The sequence below is a fragment of the Mytilus trossulus genome, unplaced genomic scaffold (genome assembly GCF_036588685.1).
Source record: "Mytilus trossulus isolate FHL-02 unplaced genomic scaffold, PNRI_Mtr1.1.1.hap1 h1tg000062l___fragment_2___debris__unscaffolded, whole genome shotgun sequence".
Lineage (NCBI taxonomy): Eukaryota > Metazoa > Mollusca > Bivalvia > Mytilida > Mytilidae > Mytilus > Mytilus trossulus.
Genome location: NW_026963293.1, coordinates 375,677 through 400,063, shown reverse-complemented (window position 1 = coordinate 400,063; position 24,387 = coordinate 375,677). Strand labels below are relative to the sequence as shown.

General features: G+C 31.9%; 1 long non-coding RNA gene across 1 annotated transcript; it reads left to right on the top strand.

Annotated features, from left to right (window-relative positions):
- The first annotated feature begins 5,944 nt into the window (after positions 1-5,944).
- Positions 5,945-7,833, top strand: LOC134699401 (uncharacterized). Its single transcript, XR_010103572.1, has 2 exons — positions 5,945-5,976; positions 7,689-7,833. It is a non-coding gene; the product is annotated as an uncharacterized LOC134699401 (long non-coding RNA).
- The last annotated feature ends 16,554 nt before the right edge of the window (positions 7,834-24,387 follow it).

Here is a 24,387-nt window from a genome sequence, read left to right as displayed (position 1 = left end):
AATATTTTGGTTGTGTACTGTTGTTGTAACAGTTGTTGTTGTTTTATGAATGAATTTTGATTAAATGTTGCCATGACAATTCAATATCCAAACAAAATCAGTGTTTGTTATTTGTTGTACTGAAATACAAATCAAGGCATCAATGGCGTCTGTTCGTCAATTCTGTTTTGGTAATTTACACCAAGTGGTATGTTTGATCCAATGATATATTCAATAATAGAATTTAATTAAATGAAAATTAAATTCATTTATTGAATTAACATATATACATGTATTGAGACTCGACAAATCGAGTCGTCCTTTACTCTTATTATGCTAATTTGAGCATGTGACAGCCGAGTAGTAAAAGTCCGTGCAATTTAACGGTCTCTTTTACCTTGAAAACTGAACGGAGAGGACGTTAAAAAATTAAGACCCTCCTCGCCCACCCTTAAGAATTGAACTTTGTTTGCTGCTGGCTCTATTTTTTTTTCAGATGCTCCAGTCTTCAAACACAAATCCGTCATGGTAACATGCTGAAGCAGTCACACAACCGGAGCGAAATTTACTTCATTTTATGCAGACTATGGAAAGCCCAGCTGCTAATTCTGAAATATTGCTGAATGGACCGCCCTTCAGTACACCAGCTTTGGATCGCCCAGCTGTGATATAATGATTAGTTCAATCGTCATCAACATTTTATTGATTGACAAATATTTTGGTTGTGTACTGTTGTTGTAACAGTTGTTGTTGTTTTATGAATGAATTTTGATTAAATGTTGCCATGACAATTCAATATCCAAACAAAATCAGTGTTTGTTATTTGTTGTACTGAAATACAAATCAAGGCATCAATGGCGTCTGTTCGTCAATTCTGTTTTGGTAATTTACACCAAGTGGTATGTTTGATCCAATGATATATTCAATAAATATATATTATGTATATAACTTGGGAAAATACCCAAATGTTATAAAGAAGAATAATTTAATTGATTGTTATATATGGTATTAGAATAGGAAGATGTGGTATATTGCTAATTTGACAACCCTCCATCAGAGACCAAAGGATGTAGGCCGTTAGCAACTGATGACACTGGACAACCTTTAACAATCAGTAAAATCCATACCACATAGCTATTTTTATTGAAAATCATATTATTGCTAAATGTATGTTTACAATTTTGTATAATCCATTACTTTAGATTTTATTGGTTCTTTTTCAGAAGGATTGAAATTCACCACCTAGAATACCGGTAAATGGAGAAAACATAGAAACAAGACCAGAATAAATTCAAAGACAAAAGTTGGATCAGTTATTATTTTCATCACTCAGTCAATGATTTGAAGTTCTTTTAAATTCAAAAAAATATTGAAACCACAATTATGTCAAAGTTCTGTGCTGAATGTCCAAAAAGTGGACTATACCATCAAACAATGCTGGATGATAAGAAACTATTAATGTTTTGTGTTGAGAGATATTGTGAAAAAAAATAGATTTACTTAAATAGCTACTAGTATGTTAAGCCTAACAATAGAGTTTTTATTGATTTCAAATGGCAAATAATTGTGTTTCAAGAAAGTATTCTATAATTCATGAATAAACATATATTGATACTTACATTATCTGCTTTGTTGTTTAAAAGTTTAGTTTTGAACAGTTAAAGAACAATATGCTAAATTAACATTTCCCAAGAAAAAAAGGTATTCAATTAAAAAGATTCATCTTATAATAATTTACTACCAAATAGAATACATTGTAACATACACATTACTGTTTATTTATATCTATATATTTACAATTAGAATCCCATAGGATTTTAATTTGTCCCATGGGATATTAAAAATCCCATGGGATAATAAAAATCCCATGGGATATTTTTTTGTCCCATGGGACAACAAATATCCCATGGGACTACAATAATCCCATGGGACAAAAAAAAATCCCATGGGATTTAACCAAAATCCCATGGGATAATGGTAAATCCCATGGGATTTTGCCCTGTCCCATGGGATATTGAAAATCCCATGTTTTTATAATTCAAATTGCAAAATAAATATGAAAGTAACTGTAGAAAACCAATGAAATTATTGAATCCCATGTAATTCTGCACATTTTGGTTATATACATGATATTGTAGCTCTTGTTTGAGGCGGCGGCGGATTTGCAAATGAGTGTTTTGCAAATTAAAAGTGTCCAGTGTTTTTTGATCGTGAAATAATCGGCTGTCAAAAGTTAGTTTACGGTAGTAACAAATAACGCATTTTTAGCTCACCTGGCCTAAAAGGCCATGTGAGCTTTTCTCATCACTTGGCGTCCGTCGTCGTCGTCGTCTGTCGTCGTTAACAATTTTTCAAACATCTTCTCCTCTGAAACTACTGAATGGATTTGAATGAAACTTAACATGATTGTTCCTTAGTATATTCTGCACAAAATGTGAGCTTCGATTTTTGATCCGTCAAAAAACATGGCCGCCGTTACTTAAAATAGAACATAGGGGTCAAATGCAGTTTTTGGCTTATATCTCAAAAACGAAAGCATTTAGAAGAAATCTGACATGGAGTAAAAATGTTCATTAGGTCAAGATCTATCAGCCCTGAAATTTTCAGATGAATCAAACAAACCATTGTTGGGTTGCTGCCACTTGATTGGTAATTTTAAGGAAATTTTGCAGTTTTTGGTCATTATCTTGAATATTATTATAGATAAAGATAAAGTGTAAACAGCAAAAAAGATCAGCAAAGTAAGATCTACAAATAAGTTATTTGACCAAAATTGTCAATTGACCCCTTAAGGGGTTATTGTCCTTTAATGACAATTTTTCACAATTTGTTCATCATATTTGCTAACTTTAAAAAATCTTCTCCTCTGAAACTACTGAATGGATTTGGTTAAAACTTAGCATGATTGTTCCTTAGATTATCCTGCACAAAGTGTGTGCTTTGATTTTTGATCCGTCAAAAAACATGGCCGCCGTTACTTAAAAAAGAACATAGGGGTCAAATGCAGTTTTTGGCTTATATCTCAAAAACGAAAGCATTAAGAGCAAATCTGACATGGAGTAAAAATGTTCATTAGGTCAATATCTATCAGCCCTGAAATTTTCAGATGAATCAAACATCCAATTGTTGGGTTGCTGCCACTTAATTGGTAATTTTAAGGAAATTTTGCAGTTTTTGTTCATTATCTTGAATATTATTATAGATAAAGATAAACTGTAAACAGCAAAAATGATCAGCAAAGTAAGATCTACAAATAAGTCAATTTGACCAAAATTGTCAATTGACCTCTTTAGGAGTTATTGCCCTTTAAAGACTTTTTTCACAATTTGTTCATCATGTTGACTTACTTTAAAAAATCTTCTCTTTTGAAACTGCTGTATCAATTTCAGCCAAACTTAGGCTAAATGAGTTTCAGAGTTTCAGAGTATCTAGTATAAATTTTATATTTCATTTCCTTGTATGTCAAGAAACATAGCTCCTATGGCTAAAATAGAACATAGGAGAAAATGATTTTTTTTTGCTTTTGAAGAAAATAGGACGATTCAAAGAACATTTAAATAAATTGAAAAGCCAAAATAATCATTGATGAGAGATTAAACCAAAAAAATTCAGGTGAGCGATTCAGGCTCTTGAGAGCCTCTTGTTAGATTAACTTATCAAGCAAATTTTATGGTAGACATTCTATATTTCTATACTCGGATCAAAATTGACTTCATCGATATTTAAAGATGTCCTTTTACATTGTGTTTAATCATTCCAGAAATACGTAATAAATACATAGAATCTCGTATAATAATTGAAAAAAAAAATAGGTAATTAATCTTTTTTTATTTAGAAAGGATACTATGTTCTAAAGGGTATCAGTATAGCAAAAAAAAAAATGTTATGATGCGGTTGTTGTCTTAACAATAGACTTTTTTTCATATTTCCGACTTTTGACTCCGGTTTTTTCCCTTCTTTTGATATATAATCTTCATGGGATATAGCCTTGACGTTGCGTAATCCTTTCGGCGACGTCATGATTTTTTCCGTTTTTCCCGTCAGCAACACCCTTTCAACGGCTGATATATAAAAAGGGAGTTCGGTAACCCCATGAAAATTATATATCAAAAGAAAGGAAAATAATACCTTAAAACATTTGATTTTTATAGAAAAATCGTAGGATTGGTTTAAACTGCAGGATAAAAAAAGCTTGACATTTCTTATTTTTGGTGTACATTTGACGTTATGTCTATGTTATTTATGTTGTTTTCTTACCATTTTCAAATGTCTGGAATTCTGAAATTAGATCGTTACCAACTTACATTATTTCGATTTTTCATTATCTTTTTAAAAGTTCTACGTGCACACAATTTCTTTTAAAAATCGCTGGATAAGCCATTTACGTACCTGTTATCTTAATATCCAGTGAAAGCGTCATACTTACAGCTAAAATGTGGCGTACTTTGAGTGAGAACCGAAATTTCGAAATAACGCTTGAAATTAAATAGGCACAAGTTTGAGCTTTCTAAAAAAAAATATGGACTGCTTCGCTCTATCCTAATTTAAGCTAATGTGTGTGCATGTGGTTGTTGGTTTAAGTATTTAGATTGATATCAAATGCAATGAATAGTTAGTTTCAGTAAAATGATGGTGCTATTCTCAGGGGCGGATCCAACCAATTTAAAAAGGGGGGGGGGTTCCAACCACATGTCCCCATTCAAATTCATTGATCGTAAAAAAAAAAGGAGGGATGTCCCAATTCAAATTCATTGATCGTAAAAAAAAAGGAGGATTCCAACCCCCGGAATCCCTCCCCCCCCCCCCTGGATCCGCCAATGGTTCTACTTTAAGAGTGTGCGTTATACACCCATACTTTTAAAATTTTGTTCACTTTACTTGTTGAAAATTAAAAAAATTATTACAAATAGACAATGTGCCTCTCTAGAGGTTTGCCCAGATTGACAGAAGTTATAAGATACAGATAATCTGCATTTTTTAAAACATTGTATAGGAACATTATTTAGCAAATCAAATCGTGCATATTGCAGATTATTAAACAAAGCATATAAAGACGTAAAAATATATCAATTTTGAATTTTTGTGTGAAATATATGCATAATAAAACGAACATGGATTAAAAACTGTTGATCGGAACTGAAATCCACATATTAATTAATTTTCCGGCTTTCATTCCTTATACTGAGACGAGAAAATTCTGTAATTCTTTATCTCATTTAAGGGGGTACAGAACACCTAAGAAAAGATAACTCTTACTCATAGTCTGATTCATTGCTGCGTTTTAAAATTATGTGCAATATGCAAGCTTTTAAAAGATGATGATCAGAATGTTTACATTATTGCTAAGACCAGCTGTACACCCTTTGTTATTCATTTAATCCTAAAAAATCATTTAAAGTTAATCATTTTCAATAAATGAACCTTCAATGAGACATAATAGGGAAATTTCAAAGTGAAATAAATTTACCAAAAGAAAACAAGGACGTTTGAAAAGGAGGGAAACAGAAAGAGAAGGGACCATAACTGTTTCGTTTTTTACTTGGCAATGCCTACATGTAGGTCTTAAATAAAATGAAATAAAGTGCAAAATGTCTAAGGATGCTACCATTTGATATTAGGGGGGGGGGGGGGGAGGGCTAGGATTTATAAAACTTTGTCCTGCATTTTTTTTTATAGTTGAACTTATCATTATATTGTCCTGCATTATTTTTCATTCTTTGCAGACCTGTAATTTTCATTAGTTTACTGAAAATGTTTTCATAAATTGTCATCCTGTTATGCTAAATTACTGATCCTGCTTTTGCTTGTTCCAAAGCCTGTCTTGCCTTTTTCAAATTTCATCCAAGCCCCCCTCCTCAAATGAGGGTGGATATGACCGTCAGTTACCAGTTACCGTCATTTGCATTTTTTCCGCGAAACGTCGTGGTCAATCCGATGACGTCATCGTGTTTTTTTTAACGGACAAGCATCAAGAAGTTGTTGACAAAATTTAGTTCAGTAAGTATCAGTTTTTGGTTATTTATTTGTCAAAAATCACTTTTTTTTTACCCCCGCATCGCATGTTCAGACGGGGGAATCCTTTGTAGCAAAAATAAATAGAAACTGACCAAAAAAAGGTTTGTTTACATATTTTCGAGAACCCTGTTCGTCATTTGGGAATCGTTTCAGCCATTCATTTCACGATTTTGAATACAAATTTATTTTATAAAAATTGTTGTCATCCAAGATTCTCAATGGGCGCCATTTTATCCGATGTTTACCTGGGATGCAAAAATTGTTGCTGAATGACGTTGTATATTGCTTTTTGTGGCTGTATTTTCGGGTTGTTCCTACTTGACAATGATGTTGAAAATGTTATTTCGTATATTTGTACACATAACATAACATTTAGATTGAAAACATTAAAGATATATCTGCTGTATCCTATATTCTACAAAATTGATTCATTGCATTACTTGATTTGAAACACCATATTACGCTCTCCCTTCCAGAAAAGAGATTTTAATAACAAAATTATATATTGACTTACATTTTGGAATTCACAAATGTTATTCCTAAATCGATTCAGACTGCCGTTGCAGGTTGTACAACATAAATAATGCACATTTGAGAATAAAAGCGTACGTCTCCAGCATTGTTTACAAACTGCAACGCTTAAAGTCAAGGCCATTGTTATGATATTACGTCACATCTGTGTATTAGCAAGCAAGCACTTGTTACTTTTAAGGGGTGTATAAGGGATATTCACAACCAATGTACACAAGTTCGTTAACCTGTACATGGACGGAATTACTTGACGTTCGGCATTGCTTTTATCTATTATAAAGAAGTCATACCTATCCCACCCATTTTAAAATGTGTGTATTTTCAGCAACCCAATCAGATTAATAAGTAATTATTACAAGATTGCGTGTATACCGACTGAATCTAGTAGCTCCGCACCGTGATGCGAAGCAAACACAAACGTTTGAGACATTGATATGTTTCTAATTTTGAGTTGATTAACATAATAATTATTATATTTAAAGGAAGTATTAATTTAATAAAGGTCATCCTTAAATCTGCTTTGATTTAAAAGGACTTGAAAGAAGTGGTGTGGCATATTACTTCGTGACACAAATCTCTATAGGCACTATATAGCGTCAAGCAAATGAATAGACGTTGCGCACTATGTTGGTACTAGTGAGCGTTCTAGGTCGTTTCTTATAATAAGCCGATTTGGACGATTTCAAAGAACGTTTCAAGCGTTTGAGCTAATTAACTGTAATAAATTTGGTAATAAATTACGTTTTTGCGTAAAAATGGAATATTTAAATGTAAACATTTTGGTATTCTAAATTTTATTGTATTGAGTTCAACCAGAAATCACTATATTTTTATCTAAATGACATCTTAAACTTTTATATCTGATTTTTTTCAATTTTATTTCTAAATACATATACATGTAAGATAATTATAAATCATAATCAAAGTAGCACACAGATTTGTTCTAACAAGACAAGTCGCCACAGTTTTGTTTCATGCTGCCTATAACCAAACATAGACGCAGTTAAATATTTGCATTCCCAAATTGTTTTGAAAAACTTTAAAACCTTGAAATATGTAAAAATATTAATAACTATATGAAAAAGAACCTCTGCGTACATATTTTCTTACCACTAGAATAAGCACCAGTGTGGATCTTATTTTTCAAGATTTTCCTTTTTCAGGCTGCTATAGACCAAGTGATTGCGATGAATATGGTATTTGTCCAACAGGTTGGCGATGCGAACAATCAACTAATTTCTGTCGTTGTTAATTTTTTTGAATGGCTCTATCAAAATGTAGCAGAATGAAATAAATACTGAGCTATTAGCAATGTTCTTTTTTATTTCATTTTCATAGGGACGTTTAAACTCATAGATCGAAAATAAACTGACGACACCATGGCTAAACAAGAAAAAAGACAAAAAATAAAATAATACACAAAACACAACATAAAGACTAAGCAACACGAACCTCACAAAAGCTTGAGGTGATCTCAGTTGCACCACATATGGCACGCGTCGTGCTGCTCATGTTACTACAATCCCGGTGCATAATCTTATTCGGTAGGTCACTTTCGTAAGAAGGGAGCAGATTGTGTTCTATATATATTTAACGATATAAGTAACATATCCGGTATAAGTCGCTAGTGTTTTGACACACCGACACATTGTATCGTTCAACCAATTCGTGACGGGTGACCGTGAATCTTAATTTTGTCGATTTCAGTAGTTTTTTCTCATAGTTCTGTTTGAGTAGTTTTTGGTAATAGAAGCAGAACAGTGTTACCACATAGTATGAACATCCACGAGCGTCATGTATTAACTGAGATTTGTTAATGCTATACAAAGGAGCACATGGTATGTTACTGAGGAGAAATTGAAAGTTGACAATTGGAAAATTGAAATCATCACGTTTGTCATAGATTCTAGTTTAGGGTCGTCTGTCTGTGTAAAACTATTTATTAAAATGAGCAAAGTTTACCGTGTAATTCAATTTATAATTATATCTGTTAAGATATCTGAAATGAAAAATAGAGCCAGCATATATCTTTAATTGGGAAACAGATCTTCTAATCGGGTGAATCGACCAGTCGGAAACCAGGTTGAAATAGAACAAAAGAATCGAAGCTCTTTGTTAGAGAAGGCGATAAATGTTTACTGTATTGTTTACTATAGTGACAAATTTTTTAAAAGTTAATAGAAACAAACAAAATTGCAATTTTCGTCTCAATTACGAGGTGTTTTATTTTAAAAACACCATTTGCACAAGTTTTCAATTTATCTAGAACATAGTTAAGCAGAACAATTAGATATCAAGTCGACGACATGGGTATCTTTCAAGTTGGATGAAGAAAATGCATAACCTCCGATTTTTTTGAAAAAAATACCACGGATGGAAATCATATCAATATATTAGTTCAGTAATTTTCGTGTCTGCCCTTCCATTATGTGACTGAAGAAAAAATTCCAAAAAATGGGTAACAATTGTATCGAAAAGATAAAATCGAGTGCACCTTTTTATGTTATGGCGTGTTTGAGTTGAGTGTTTTGTCTTGATATCGTACAAAGTAAGAATATTTCATACATCGTCTCGCTTCAGATTCCATCATTTTTATATATTAAAGCTACAGGTTGACTTAATAACAAAAAAAAAATCACAGTACTAAAAGATGAAATATATGGGTCAAGTGAAATACTAATGAGTCACAAAAACAGAGAAGGTGTGTTAGAATATCTATTTTTTTACTGAAAGTACTTGACGACAGTCTTTCAAGTTGGAAGATGAAAATGCATATCTTCGAAAAATTCTAATTTTTTGTGTGTGATAACTAGAGTTTATAGTCTTCATACACTAACAAAATCTAGTCTGCCCTTTTACGAAATATTTAATTAGAATTTTTTTAAATGTTTATGAATTTTCGAAAATTCCACCTAACAACCGATCAGACAATAGTTTTAAGTTGAATCAATGCAGACAAGATTATTAACTGATGCTCATTAGCTAGTTGATACATTTGTCTTCAAAAATACAACTGACATATAAGGATCGTAATGGTGCAATGAGGATAAATTTATCGGTTTCCAAGAGCAAAATTGGTAGCGCGTCATCCCTACAATGGCTTCCGTTTCTACGATTGTGAAAATGAACTGGCGTAATGGGGAGATAATTTTGACGAAGTAAAATCCTGACTGCGACGAGGTCGCTCTTTCATACATGCAAATGATATAATGCAGATTCACAATTAACATAGAGTTTCTGTTTGACGTTACGCATGATATTGCGTCCCAATTGGTAACGTCAAAACTTGTCGTTTTACGTCGGTAATCGAGTATACTTTGTTCGTTTTGTTTGTAATCATTTTGATCGATATGGATACTTCAAAGTCTTGAATATGTATGAAATATTTCCTACTGGTAGTTACGCAAGCAAAAATAAACAATACAAAATAGGTATTTGGTTGAGAAAATAGTGCCTATAGTATATTATATAATGCGTTTGTCATGAAATTCTTCTGTTTTGCAATTTTTACCTATTTATCGACAAATTACCATATGTTTTTTTTTTTTCATTTTAGATAATTATTCATTTTCTATTTGATTATACTACTATTATATTGCAGTTCTTATCGTGGTTTCTATGATTCTATCTATTTTCGAAATTTGTAATTTGATTATTTTGTTTTGTCCTCTGATCTTAAAACATGAAATCGAACTGTACTTGTTATTTAAAAACAATGAAATATCGTTCATATATCATATGATAATACGAACTGCTTTCAATTTCGATGGCCTAGGAGGGTGATTGGCCTAATGAGTTCATATAAAGTGATAAAAAGCCTGGCGATTTTAAGATACGCTCGTGCCGAGATTTGTTTGACTCCGATCCTAATCGACAGTTATTGCAAATATTTTAACTTAAGGTCGCCTGATGTCCGGCTTCTCCTACCTATGATGACAGGTCAATAAAATACAACAAATGCCGCTTATACATGTAGTGGTGTTTAACACTTAAACAAAGAACAAACTTTTAGAAATAATTTGAAAACACATATATGTATAGCGTCCCGAGTCGAAAACGTTCAAAACGTAAGAAAATTGTTCAGTGGACAAACTTGCAAGACATTTGATTTGATAAAAAACGAAGTCATTTCGTCTTAACAGCTTATCAAAAGGTATGTTATCGTATTGTGGGGTGAAAGCACAATTACGCAAAAGCACTATTTTGTATGCTACAAATTGAATATAATATAATGACGTTGAAACTGACAGTGTTTTGGTAAAAAGCGGCGAAATTCGACATTGGACAATCTTGCAAGACATTTTCCCGAAGCCAATGCGTTTTTATTTGTGGTGCGAGTGCTGTAAAATTCCGGATTTGAAATGGTCTACTGAAATGGACCCGTTTCTGGATAATGTTTTGAAATTTAGCTACGCACTAAGAGGGTTAAGCACTTTTGTAGGAATAATTTATGAAAACAAAATTTTATATCATTTGATATTTTAAAAAGCGGTAACTTTTGATAACTTACCATTTTCCGAAACCTGACCATGGCGAGGATTATTCATTTTTGAAAAAAATCACCTTTACCGTTCCATCAACACAAATAACAGCAATGACGTCATAAATTATATATGACGTTTATCATTCATGCAAATTTTCGGAGATTTTAAACTCTTTCTTAGACCACAAAAATTCCCGCAAAAGTTATTTTGCGATTATTTGTTACGTCTGACACGCATATTTTTGACGTTTTGGCAATATTTGTATCATTATTTGAAGCTATTATGAAAAGTTAAAGAATATTTTTTTTTGTTTTTGGGAAACAGTAATACCTGCCTGATCTATGGATATTAATTTTATAAAGCTGAACTATTTAAATGTCATAGAAGAGCTATTTATCAAATTGCTCTGTCGCATTTCATGGCATTGACGCAATTTCGTGCTTAACGTCTTTACAAACATGTTAAAGAAAAGATTAGACAATATGATTGTACAGACATAAAGATGTAAACTTTACACCCAACCATCCTACAACTCACCCATTCTTACTAGCATGAGTCGCACTGATTCATCAGCCGTTGCTTCCTAAGGTCACCCGACAGTAAGGAAAGGTAATGACGGTTAGATCAGGCAAGTCGCTAGCAAGTAGACCTAAATGCATCTTGGTAAAAAAAATCATTAAGGCTATCTGCCTTTTTAAGATCATTATATATCTGAGTAATATTTTTCTTTTTAAATGGTAAATACCATTTCCTGAATTGCATTTTAAACAGATTTGCAAAGGGACCAACATTTCCTAGGATTTAAAGTTTTTTCTAGAAAATGAATGAATGATATTAATTTCATATCTTTATTTTGCCTTTCCTTACCTCTCTCTAAGCGACTATCAGTATGGGATTTAGATTGTTGTTGTCTCTCCAGGTTCATTGATAAGTTGTGAACCAGTGATCCTGATTACGAATCGGTAGCTCACCTATATAAAACACGTGTTGTATGTCCTACACTTCCAGCTACTTGAGGCTATACAATATCGCATATATGTTCTTTGATTCCAAATCCCATTTATTTATTAAGGTCTTTCCCCTACGTGAGGAAAGACCTTATTGTTTTTCTAATGTTTTTTTTTCTTCCAACATTTCTTTGACGTGCCCTCCCCCCTTTTCTATTGAAGTCATCAAGACCAAATACTGACCATCGATAGATCTCATTATGACGTATTACCAGATGAGGCTGTCAAGGAGTTCATCATCCCCTTTGAGAGTTATATCCCCTTGAAGCATTTTTTTATTTGCATTTTTCTTAAAAAGTATTAGTGATAGAATAGAATTGAAAATGACAGCATATACAGGAACAGATGGCAATATTAATAAACATAAAAAATAGTAGGTTATTTACCCTGATAAGGAGTTATTCCCCTTGAAAAATTATAAATTTTTAGAAAAATTATATTTCGAGAACCGGAAGTCATAGAGACTTGAAACCTTCACCAATATTCTTTAATTCATGGGACCTTCAATTTGCACCCAAGGTCAAAGGTCACTGAGTGTAAAAAAAAATTAAGCTGCAATTTCAAGCTTACATATTAAGAAAACGATAAGAGTTTGCTGCATACATACTGTATTAAATGTTCCTCTCGACGAGGTCTACATTTTATACAAAAAGCCCGAAAATGTCCAACCGTCTGTTTAAAAATTACAACGGGATGATTCTTAAAAGTATAGTATTTTGTGTATATCTTTTTGAAGGTAACAGATATCAACCTACTATAAACTGCAAAGATGATCAGTAATTCAAGACCGTCAATGTGAGGTCAATGTCAGGTCATGATGAAATTTCACCTTGACCTTCATAGTAAACTATGACTTTGACCTTGTGATATTTGAAAGGTTAAGTGGTCCTGAGTTGAATGGTGGTAGTCCTATGTCTCTACGACTTCCGGTTCTCAAGTTTGGTATTGCATCATATATTTGATGATTAATTGTGACCTTGGTGAACTTTGAAATTGTCCCAATTCTTTTTCTATAATGTTGTCCTTCAACTGTAGATCATTTATCATTTAACAGATTTGAGATATCTATTGTCATTTTAGAGATATTGCAGTTTGAAGTTTTGGGAACGGAGGCATGTATCTCTGAATCAACAAGAGCTTTCCACTTAAAATGTTTTAGAAATTGAAGAGGTTAACATAGTTATATGTTTGACTAAATACCAAAAATATTCCATGGAAAAAAAACAAAAAAAATCAATTTGAAATTTGCAAGCTTTGCATTGACTTTGTCAGTTTCATAACTTCTATTTATATAGTTGATATTGCATCATTATTTGCACTTTGTCAAATGGGCTCATCTGATATATCAAATTGAAGGTCTTAGTAAACTCTACTTGAAAAAATGAAAATTTCAAACCCCCTTTTCAACCCAGTAGGACGGGTTGGGTCATTTAGTGCAACATTCAAATTTCTCAGATGGTAAGGTTGTCGCATATCAAATGAAAGAACATAAAGTGTATATTTCAAATTTCAAATTGACGTCTCCCAAAAAGGGGTTGGATGGGGTCATTGAGTGCAAAATATAAATTTTCTTTTCAGATGGGGGTGTTGTATATCAAATGAAAGGTCATTTTGTGTTCATTTGAAATATCACATTCCCGACCTCCAAAAATTAGTTGGATAGGGTTATTAAGTGCAAAAATCAAACTTTCTAGAACATGGCGTTGTCGCATATCAAATGAAAGCTCATCTACTCTATGTTACATATATCATAATTCTCAAAAATGTAGGCGGATGAGCTCATTTAGTGTTAAAAGCGAAAGGTTTCAGAAGGTATGCTTGTCGTATACCAAACGAAAGTACATTACGAAAACACCACTTTTACAGGAAAGACCTTTCAATTGTTTTACAAACAATTGAGATACTAGTTTTTTATTTTCTCTTGTTAATTTTTTTCTTGTATTTTGATTTTGATTCTTCATTTAAATGCACAGAGAATAATTTGGATGACAATAATATAAAGTCATAGTATAACTGGTTCCATCAGCCATAAATTATCAATACTATACTTAATGAAGACTAAAAAGAATATGTACGGACGATATTTGACTACTCTTTAGAAGGTTACAGTGTCTAACTGGTGACCCGTTATAACATATTGATGTACTCAAACTGAATCCATTTTCCATTGTTAAAATCATTTTTAGTTGGCATTCACAAATTAAAAAAAAAATCCTCGTAATTCGGTATTTTTGTTATTTTGATTTTTGTATAGGAAACTTATTATAAGTTTGTATAAATAAGTAGTTCAATTGATTCATAAGCATTGCAGTATGTACAATTCTTTCCACGTAATTTGGTACGTACCCTGTCATATGGATTTATCTCTTTTTCCTTTTGTTTGGAGTTTTATTTCAGTTGATTTTGTTTACTGGTCTTTTAATTAGTTTACTTGTGACTATTTGTACTTTATCAGGTCTTTCCACTTTTCGTGGAAAGACCTTTTGTTTTTCTTCTGATTATTATTTTTTTTCTACTGCCGTTTGAGATGCTTTTTTGTCTTACAACATATCGAATGGTTTTTTGGCCAATTATGTTGTATAGTAATGGGGATTTCAAAACTCACCCTGTATGACCGAACACTTATTCTTACAGGAGTTATCTGCCCGCGTCCCCTTTTTCTTGTTATCGCTATATCTCTAAAACCGTAAAAGATTTTAGCAAACTGTTTGCACCAAATTGTTTGTCTACTCTTAAGAATGATTTGGTTAGTTTTGACTTGAGTGATCGGAAGACATCTTATGGGAGTTATTTCCCTTTGTAAATTTAAGATAGGCGATTTGTTGGATAAATTCATACGTTATAAGTCGTAGAGGCCTACAGTCTTTTGATATGAAGTCCTTGGTCCATTTGAAGGAAATTGAGGTCAAGGTCAAAGGTCAAGGTCACGTTATAAGTTTTGAAGTTTGCTTGTTATCGTTATTCAAAAGAAACTGGTACAGTTAATGATATGATGTGTTTTCCAAATAACTGTTTACAATAAGGTGCAACTTCAACCTATTTCAGTTGAAGTGTTCTGGTTAACCCTTATAGGAGTTTTCTCCCCTTATGTATTTGAAATCAGTATTTCTCCACAACCATACAAGTGATTGACCTGGGGTCTTTTGATTAGAGATCACTGACCTACGACCTCAAAATTGAGGTCAAGGTCAATGGTCAATTTGACGTTCTATATTTTGACCTTTGCTAAAAATTCTTTCTGGTTCATTATAAAACAATTAAGTCTTCTGCATAAACCTATCAATCTTATTTTTTTTTATATCAGTTTGATTTACCATATTACATCAACACGAAGTGACATTTTCTAACATCGTTTTTTAAATTTCCTAAATTATTATTGAGGTGGAAAGACCTTCAATTGTTCTCTGAATAATTGGTTTTTAATTTTTTTATGTTGTTATAATTGTGTTTAAAAATGTTGCGATTCACAGTTTTACATTAATTTCAAACTAAACGTCTGCTGCTTTGTGTAATAGGTTTTCATTTTCATTCATTTGTTGCTACAGGTTCAGCAAAAGGTTAGTACAAATCACCTGCTTTTACCTCTTTTTTTTTACTATTAAGTCGAATATTTATAATCAAAGAATACCAAATGCACTTTTTGGATTCATGAATTCGTTATGAACAAAAATGTTGCAGCATAGTACATGAACGAGGTTAACCATCAACTACAGTTAGTCAGTTAAAAAGGCTAACCGATCACACATGAATCAATACAGAGCAATTGTAAAACAATGTTGAAGAAAAGACCAATATAATATATAATAGCAAACAGGTTGTTAATATAATTATCATATACTTAAGTAAATAACATAATTTTTATAATTTTACTGTATGATTGTAACACGCTATTTGCATGAATTCCATGTTTTCCGTTATCGCCTGGCATTCCGTCGTTACTAGGCACATTCCGGAGATCGCATGGCATTCCGTCGTTACTCGGCACATTCTGGAGTTTTGCACCTCAATGGTACGTTTTAAGATGTTGTATAATTTATACAATTAGCTTCTATTTTAAATACTCCGTCACATTCACATGTGAAACAAGATTATCACATACGATCATAGAAAGGAATAAAACAACTTTGAAATGGAATATATTAATAATCATTATACTTTATTATATTTTTATAACCAAGAAGATTTGGACTATTTGCGATTACAAATAAATTAAGATCAGACATTATATTTTAAGTGCTAAAGTGACAATTTGTTAATCCGTCTATCTAACCTTTTATATTTCTTTGTGTTTAATTAATTCTATTGTTAAATATATGTTTGTCGTGATGGAAATCACTCTGACCATGGCAAGTTAATCCGTTGGACACTAATCCTTTGCTATAGAAACTGTTTTTATATATGCTTTTGTATGTTATTTGGTAGTCAGTTTAGGTCTTAGGTCTGGTACTGTCCGGACCTTGCTAATAAAGTTTAAAGTATTGGTATTCCGTCTTTGCATTACTATAACACGGAAAACTCCCGGTTATATTTTCATTAACTTTGAAACGAATAAAGATACATTTTCTAGCAATTTTATTTTAACCATTGATATATATATGACGCCCGTCAAGCAAAAACCACCCTTATCGCATTTGACGTCGTTATCGGTAGTCAACGCTAGAATGTAACGTAGAACAAACCGATAAATTGCACGTTGAAATTGAGATATTTTTTCTAAACATAACGTTATCCATGTGAACTGAACAGTCTTTTCTTATATTAATACAATTAAATACTTCTGTAAAATAATGCCGTATTTACGATTTAAAATTTAATTTTGTGATAAATTTCTATTAAAACTTTTCAAATGCTTGTTTTGACACGCTGTATATTCGTACTGTCTTGAGAGGAATGATTTATAAACAATATAATAAAACCCCACACATCAGCAAGTCTCATTATGACATAGTACCACGATATGTGATGATTTACGTATTAACCTTCTACAATATATATAATACCAATGTTGTGTGAAAAAAAACACTTAGATATTTTCTAAAAAACACTAAAAGTTTTTTTCCGCAGCTAGATTTCTTTTATACTTTTTATACGGCAAGTTATTGTATGAAGAATGCAAGAAAATAATCTAATATTTGGCACAACATCATTATGCATGCCAACTGCGGACAATCTTATATGGTTAATCACACGAGAGAGTTTGCTTACAAGCAATTAAGTACGACAGAGAAGAAAGTCTGTCTGAAATTTTTCGTCTTTTATTTTGCCACACTTTAATCCGCAATATTGGCTACTGTACATAAAATGTTCAAATGAAGTATTTTATCAGAAAATATATCAAACAAGAATGTGTCCCAAGTACACGGATGCCCCACTTGCACTATAATTTTCCATGTTCAGTGGACCGTGAAAATGGGCTAAAAACTCTAATTTGGCATTGAAATTAGAAAGATTATATCATAGGGAACATGACTGTGTACTAAATTTCAAGTTGTTCAGACTTCAACTTCATCAAAAACTACCTTGGCCAAAAACTTTAACCTGAACTGGGACGAACGAACGGTACGACCGACGAACGAACGACGGACTTACAGACCAGAAAACATAATGACCCTCTACTATCGTAGGCGGGGCATAAAAATTTGCAATGCGTTTAAAACTGTAAGTATCAAACAAATATCAGTTCATAATTATATCATTCACTTTATAAAAAAAAAATGAGGGTATACTGTTTTGCCTCTGTGTGTCCTTAAGTGAATTCATCCTTAGTCCGTCCGTTTGTCCCATGAATATTTTCGTCGCATTACAAGGATTTCTATAATTCTTTTAATCTTTTATTCTTAAATGGTCTGTGTGGTAGGCCATGAAGAAACAAAACAACAAAGAAAGGAAGAAAAAACAACGAAAATAAAAGTGCTAGAGGCTTGAGCTTATTCGAAAAATGATTAACAATTTTGGATGCATACACGAGATTGCTTAAGCTGGTTAATCATTGTTACAATGTTGTATAATATATGTATACTATTTAATGGTCGCAGTTCAATTTCATTTGTCTTAATTTTCTTTGATTGTGAATAAAACGAGATGCGGGATATTGTTTAACTTAAATTGAGTTGTTGAAATAAATATGCAACTCCAGTACGAAAGGTTATACAACGACGAGAAGACAATTTTTAAATTGATGTTTTTGACTTAATGATCAGAAGTCACTGACTGTATCACCTATCGTGTAAATCTCTTAATTCACGGATAGATAAGGTTAACAATCCGATAATAAAATTTCAATGGAATTTTTAAACGCCATGTAAAAATCAGAAATAGAAACAGAAACAAATGCAATTTGGCAATGTTGCGTTAATTTTCAAAAAAGAAGATGCTGGATATATTACAATGATCTGTAAACATGAAGCAAGGACTAATTGATGCAGCGCAAGCTGAAAAAAACACCATATAATTAGATCACATCAAATAATCTTGTTGTTCTTCATATTTTTTGTCAATCTTGAAATGTCATACTTTAGATGTTAAAAAACGATCTATTTTACTTTTGCATAATATTGAAATTTTCAAGTCCACTTCGAATCCATGGAATCGATATCCAGCGAAACTTATTATAATTATAGTAATACATAAAAATAGTTAATATCTATTACGAAGACGGACAGATTGAAATTTCTCACTCGAGATATATTTTTAATGTTATTTAATAAAGTTTTTAAAAGTTATTTTTCATTTAAACCACTTTTAAATTAACGTGCGTTATAGTTTGTTTTGTAAACATTTACATGCGTATATATTTATTGCAAGAAATATATCTGAAACGGACGAAATTGCACATGCAGCTGCAGTTCTCATTTAACGATAACATTGAAGATAATACATGTAGAAATGAACTACCCAAACGAAGGCAAAGATACGTATTTATTGGGTAAATGAAAATAAAAAGGTGCAGATAAATCCCGTTCTAGATACGGAGAGCGAAAGCGAACAAAATTTTACATAAACTTTTGACAACAGGTAAGTTTGTCGAGATGTATTGCTGTTACCTATATTATTCGAGAGTCCCGTTTAAAATCATTGATTAAACACATCAACAGTAATAGAAATACAAAGAAAATATCAAAATTTTAATAGACATTTGAGGGATTTTTCAAATATGGTACAATATTTGAAAAAAAATAGGCTAGTCTGCATGGTTTACCATAAACAGTACCTCATAACAGACATGACTCTGAACCTCAGATTGTTTTATCTTCTTGGGAATCAAAACAGTCGGTTTTTGACACATATATACCAGCATTTCAGACAAATGGAGCTGGATGTAGATATAAGAAGATGAGCATGAGCATGAGTGTCAATGAAACAACTCACCATCCATGTCATAATTTAAAAAGGTAAACCCTTATAGCTCAAAGTACGGTCTTCAACACGGAGCATTTATAGACTAGATATGTCCACTGAACAGAATGAACACATGTCTGGTCGCCTTCCTGTCCGCACATAATGTTTGCATCTATATATTCTTATGTCGTAGGTGGGACTCCTATACTAGTATAATAGTCCCATGTCGTACGTATATGCCGTCCACATTTAGATAAAACATACCGTATTGTCGGCTATAAATGACCCCGATATGAAAAATCTGAAACAATTAAATTAATTACAGCCGATTCCATTGAGTGTGTAGGCAAGGGTAATAAATTTGGTTAGCTAAAGTATTCGACAATCCTTTCGGAGTAGCCTGGTCTTATAACAGACAGATAGATTGGTTATCTGTCGGATGAGTTTACATTTAAAGGAGTGTAGTTCACCAGAACTAAAAATGACTTCACGGTTAAGCTAGTCGCGAATCAAGATAACCAAAGACATTACCTTTGCCTTCACACTCAATAGAATCGGCTGTAAGTTAATACCAGTATTAAACGCCCTATTGGCAAAATGCATTCCACTCCTTTAGATTAAATGTTCAAAACACTGACCTTCCACGACAAATTCCCACATTGAGCTCCTTTAATCTATATTGTATTTTAATTTTATTGTCAATTTGATTTTGAATGGACAAAGTGTTTTAACTGGCAATATGAATTGATTCAATCTCAACCCGAGAAAGTTCAAATAAGAGAAAAAATAAGTCAAGTTGATCCTTAATATCAAATAAATATAAACATACACCACGCGTGCAATCATAAATTATAAACAGAAAACTCAGATGACCATGTCTTAAAATCAAACGAGTGATACAAAAAATAACACAGAGAAGTTTGAGCAACACGAACCCCATGAAAAATAGATAGTGCCCTGTAAGAATCAGGAGTTCACACTTCAGTGTTGTTGTTTTTATTACATTTTAGATAACACTGAAATTTCTACCAAAATAAAAAGAATTCTTTTATATTTGAATTCCAACAAATGAAAGTCTTTATTGTTCTGTTATTGTAGGAGAAAAAAATCGGTATATGACTGACTATCTTGCTTTGTGTGTGCTACATGTAACTGGACAATATTAGAAAAAAATAAGCCTTTGGTTATACTCAACGTTTGGTAGATTTTGTCAAGCTAAAAAAAAATTTGACGATCAAACTGTAATACTGTATCGCATATGACAGAATTCTTCAAAAAATCATCATCAATAAGTTAAGTCGGTTAACATTGTAAGCAAGAGAACGATGAAACTACTTAGAAAATTGATAGATTATAAACCAATTTTATCTGTTTAGATTAAACCTATTCTATGGTATCAGAAAGTACCATTATTTCATCGTTGCTCATGATAAATCAGAAATTAATTTTCCAAAAAATAATGCACAAAATAAAAGAAATAGATTCTCTGCATCGTCCTTGATAATAGTTCGATAAGTTGGCTCGTCCTGTAGATATTCATGCAGCCAGAACTGCACGTGTTAGGTAGGAACATCTATACATGTATAAAAAAAATCTTCCATATTCTAGGAAGGGATATCAGGTTACATTTTGTCAAGCACCAGCAGAAGAGTAAAGTAGTAAATTGCAGCAAACTTAAATCGACGTCAAAGTGTATGAATTCAACGTTACGTTGAAATTTACGTTAGAACACATTTCATGTGTTACCAAAATTGAAATTTCTAAACTAATTTTTCACCGATCGTTTTTAAATTTTTTACATTGTGTTGGCATAAGTATTCTCTGTTTAATTAATTAAAAATCTGATAATTCATAATTTTTGTCATAAGGGTCGTTTTTGCTTGTCGGGCGTCATATAGTAATCCTTTCAGTTTTTTTGCTGCACTGATATGATTAAAATAGTATTCTCGAATGTGAGAATTTCCGATATTTTTTACTGAGATTGTATTGCATTCTACTAGGTAATGGTATTCATCACCAATAACATTTAAAAAAACACCAATTGCATATCCTCTGGTCGTTCAGAATATTGTCCCATCTACCCATCTCTACTTGAATTTTCACATTACAGCATCTGAATTTGGAAATATATTCAAGTTCGCTTGGTGATAATTGTACCAGATACCTTTGTAAACCGAACATTGTTTGGCTTTTACTAAAAGTTATGTTTCAAATGACTTTTTTATGGTCAATATAAAAATATATTTTACTATTTTTTTTTTACTTCTGTTGGGCATACGATCGAAAGATTACATATCTTATGTATAACCTTTGCGTCGACGTCCGTAAACTTTACACTTTTTGAACTTCTATTTGAAAACCATTTAAAATGATCAATTTATCAAACCATAATTTTCTCCAATGTTGAAGCTTATAATTAAAAGATCATAGCAAGTCATTTTTCATATCAGACCACGGTCAATATGAGGCTTTCGGAATCTTGGGATAATATTAAACCTTGGGCTGTTAACACATCTGATATGAAAAATGCCATGTAGTAATCTGATAAAATAACCTGTCAGTCATTGATAATTAATGACGATGAGAGCAACGGTCACACTTGCAGCTACTTTAGTGTAAATGCATAACAAAAATGTTACCGGAGTGCAAACTATTATCGGCGAGCTGATGACAAAAATTTGCAGTTATTCTAGCATAGATATGTATTATATACTATCTGAGTGCTAATTAATTGTGGTGAGAACAGTGATCACACTTAAACATACATATCTATCCTCAATGACATCAGACGTTTGTATAACTGGTCTCTGAAACAGAAACAGACCCAACTTTAAAGTTATATATGAGGATTTTATCGCATGTGTACAAATATGGGCAAGCAAATAAAGTTTATGTCTGCATTTTACAAAAACAAATCAAGACGCTATTTGATTTGTTTAAACAATGAGAAATTATAAAATTTCGAAGTTTTGATATTGCCAGGAACGAAATGAAATCAAATTCTAAAAAGAAAATCTTTGAAAAATACCATTATTTTCAAAGTAATTTAAACTGATTAGTTCAAAAGAACAATTTACAGTAGATGGGCTATTAAATAACCAGAATGGTCCACTTATAAAAAGATGGAGGGGTGGGGGAGGGGGATGAATAATTATAACGATACGAATTCATTACGACAGTTTTGGAAATAGAATACAAATATGTATATGTAATTGTAGGCCCATTCTAACCTCAGGTTTTCTTAAGTTAAACAAAAAGTGACAGCCATTTCATGTTAAAAACAAATATTATCATGATTTTTGCAAAAGTGCAATTGTCTAAAAAAAAAAAAAAAAGGGAAGGACTTATCAAAAAAGATAACAAATAAAAATAAAACAAGGAATCGAATGGCTGATCTCTGAAATTGCTGTTAATGTTATTCATTTGGCTGACATTAAAAAAAGAATTGAATACTACTTTTTGTAAACTCATCGGGATGTAAAAGCGTTCACCGAGGTACATTTTGAATGAAGCTCGGAAAAGATTCTTTAAAATAATGTTCGCACAGTCATCGCTATTACAACCCTTTGAAATTACTAAAAGAAGTATTCAATACTTATAATTACCTTAAACGGACTGCAATAAATTTTGATTCACTGCAATTTTCATTCTCAAAATGGATTGTTTTGAATCATTGCAAAATGGCTAAAAGTTTAGGTTTTTTCGCTAAAAACCAGTGTTTTAAATTTAATATATGATTACTTACATATATCTTTTTAAATAACCATTTCATGGAGAGAAACAATTCGCAGCCATGTTGAAAAACCTTAATTTCTTTTGAGCCAGAGATACTGCATTCAGCTTTTTAATTATTCAGCTGAATACAATTTATCTATTAAAGAAATAAGATAAGAAAATTCCGAACTGGTTTAGTATCATCCTGCAATAAAAAGAAAAGAAATAACATCTTTGCTATAAATTTAGCAGTCCCTTTTTATATATAATACACAATACATTTATATATTAAAACTAAATTTTTAGCCTACCGAAAATTTTAATTCAAAACTCTTACGGCTAAAATTTTAGCTGCCAAAAAAAAAAGATTCACTTTATGAAACTAAAATTTTAGCATTCTTCGAAATTTGAACAAGTTCTTATAATAGTAAAGTTACATGATATAAAATGCTAAAGTTTTAGTTTTTTCACGAAATTGTATGATGATTCATTACATGTAAAATATTTCACATATGAGGTGTTATGTATATTATGTCTCGGCGGCGGATAAGGGAGGGGGTATATTCCTGGAACTTATGCTTTGACCCCCGTTCCCCCTTATGAAAATGGCTGGATCTGCCCCTGTATCTTGATTAAAGAATACTAAGTAACAGATACTTATTTACATGTAGGTTTCAAAGAAACACAATAGCTGCATTTGCATATTTGTGACACGGTATTATCGCTAAATGTTTGTTATCATCCTCCTTTTGTATACTTCAAATTCATATTGTATACTAGGCAATACTGTTTATTATATGTTGTGTCCACATATGTTATACGTTGTTTGTTTTAAAAACAATATATAAACCATTAAGATTAAGTCAAGACAAGACAAACCTAACGAGGAGTCCGTTTGGCTTTGGACCGGCGATTGAAGATGTCCAAAATATGAATAAAAGAATACTTGAAAAAAATGTATAACAATCAACAATTGACTGAGCTGTTTGAACATATATATCAGCTATAGAACTTGTACATGAGCATATGGGTCCAGTAGATACTTTGTTTACATTTTGTTATACAAACAAAAACTAGATAAACAAGTCAAATATAAGGAAATACTCACGTAAAAGATTCCTGATGTTTCCTCCTGTTTTGATATTATTCTTTCTATAAATAAAATTCTCATTGCAATTTATAAAACAGACAAATTTGATGTTTTTGCCATTTAACAATAAATAAAATATAAATTTGCGCCATTTTGAAGTCTTCAAAATTCGTTATCTTTCAAACGCTTTAGACAAGGGATAAATCAAGGACTTTTCAAACGTTCAGGT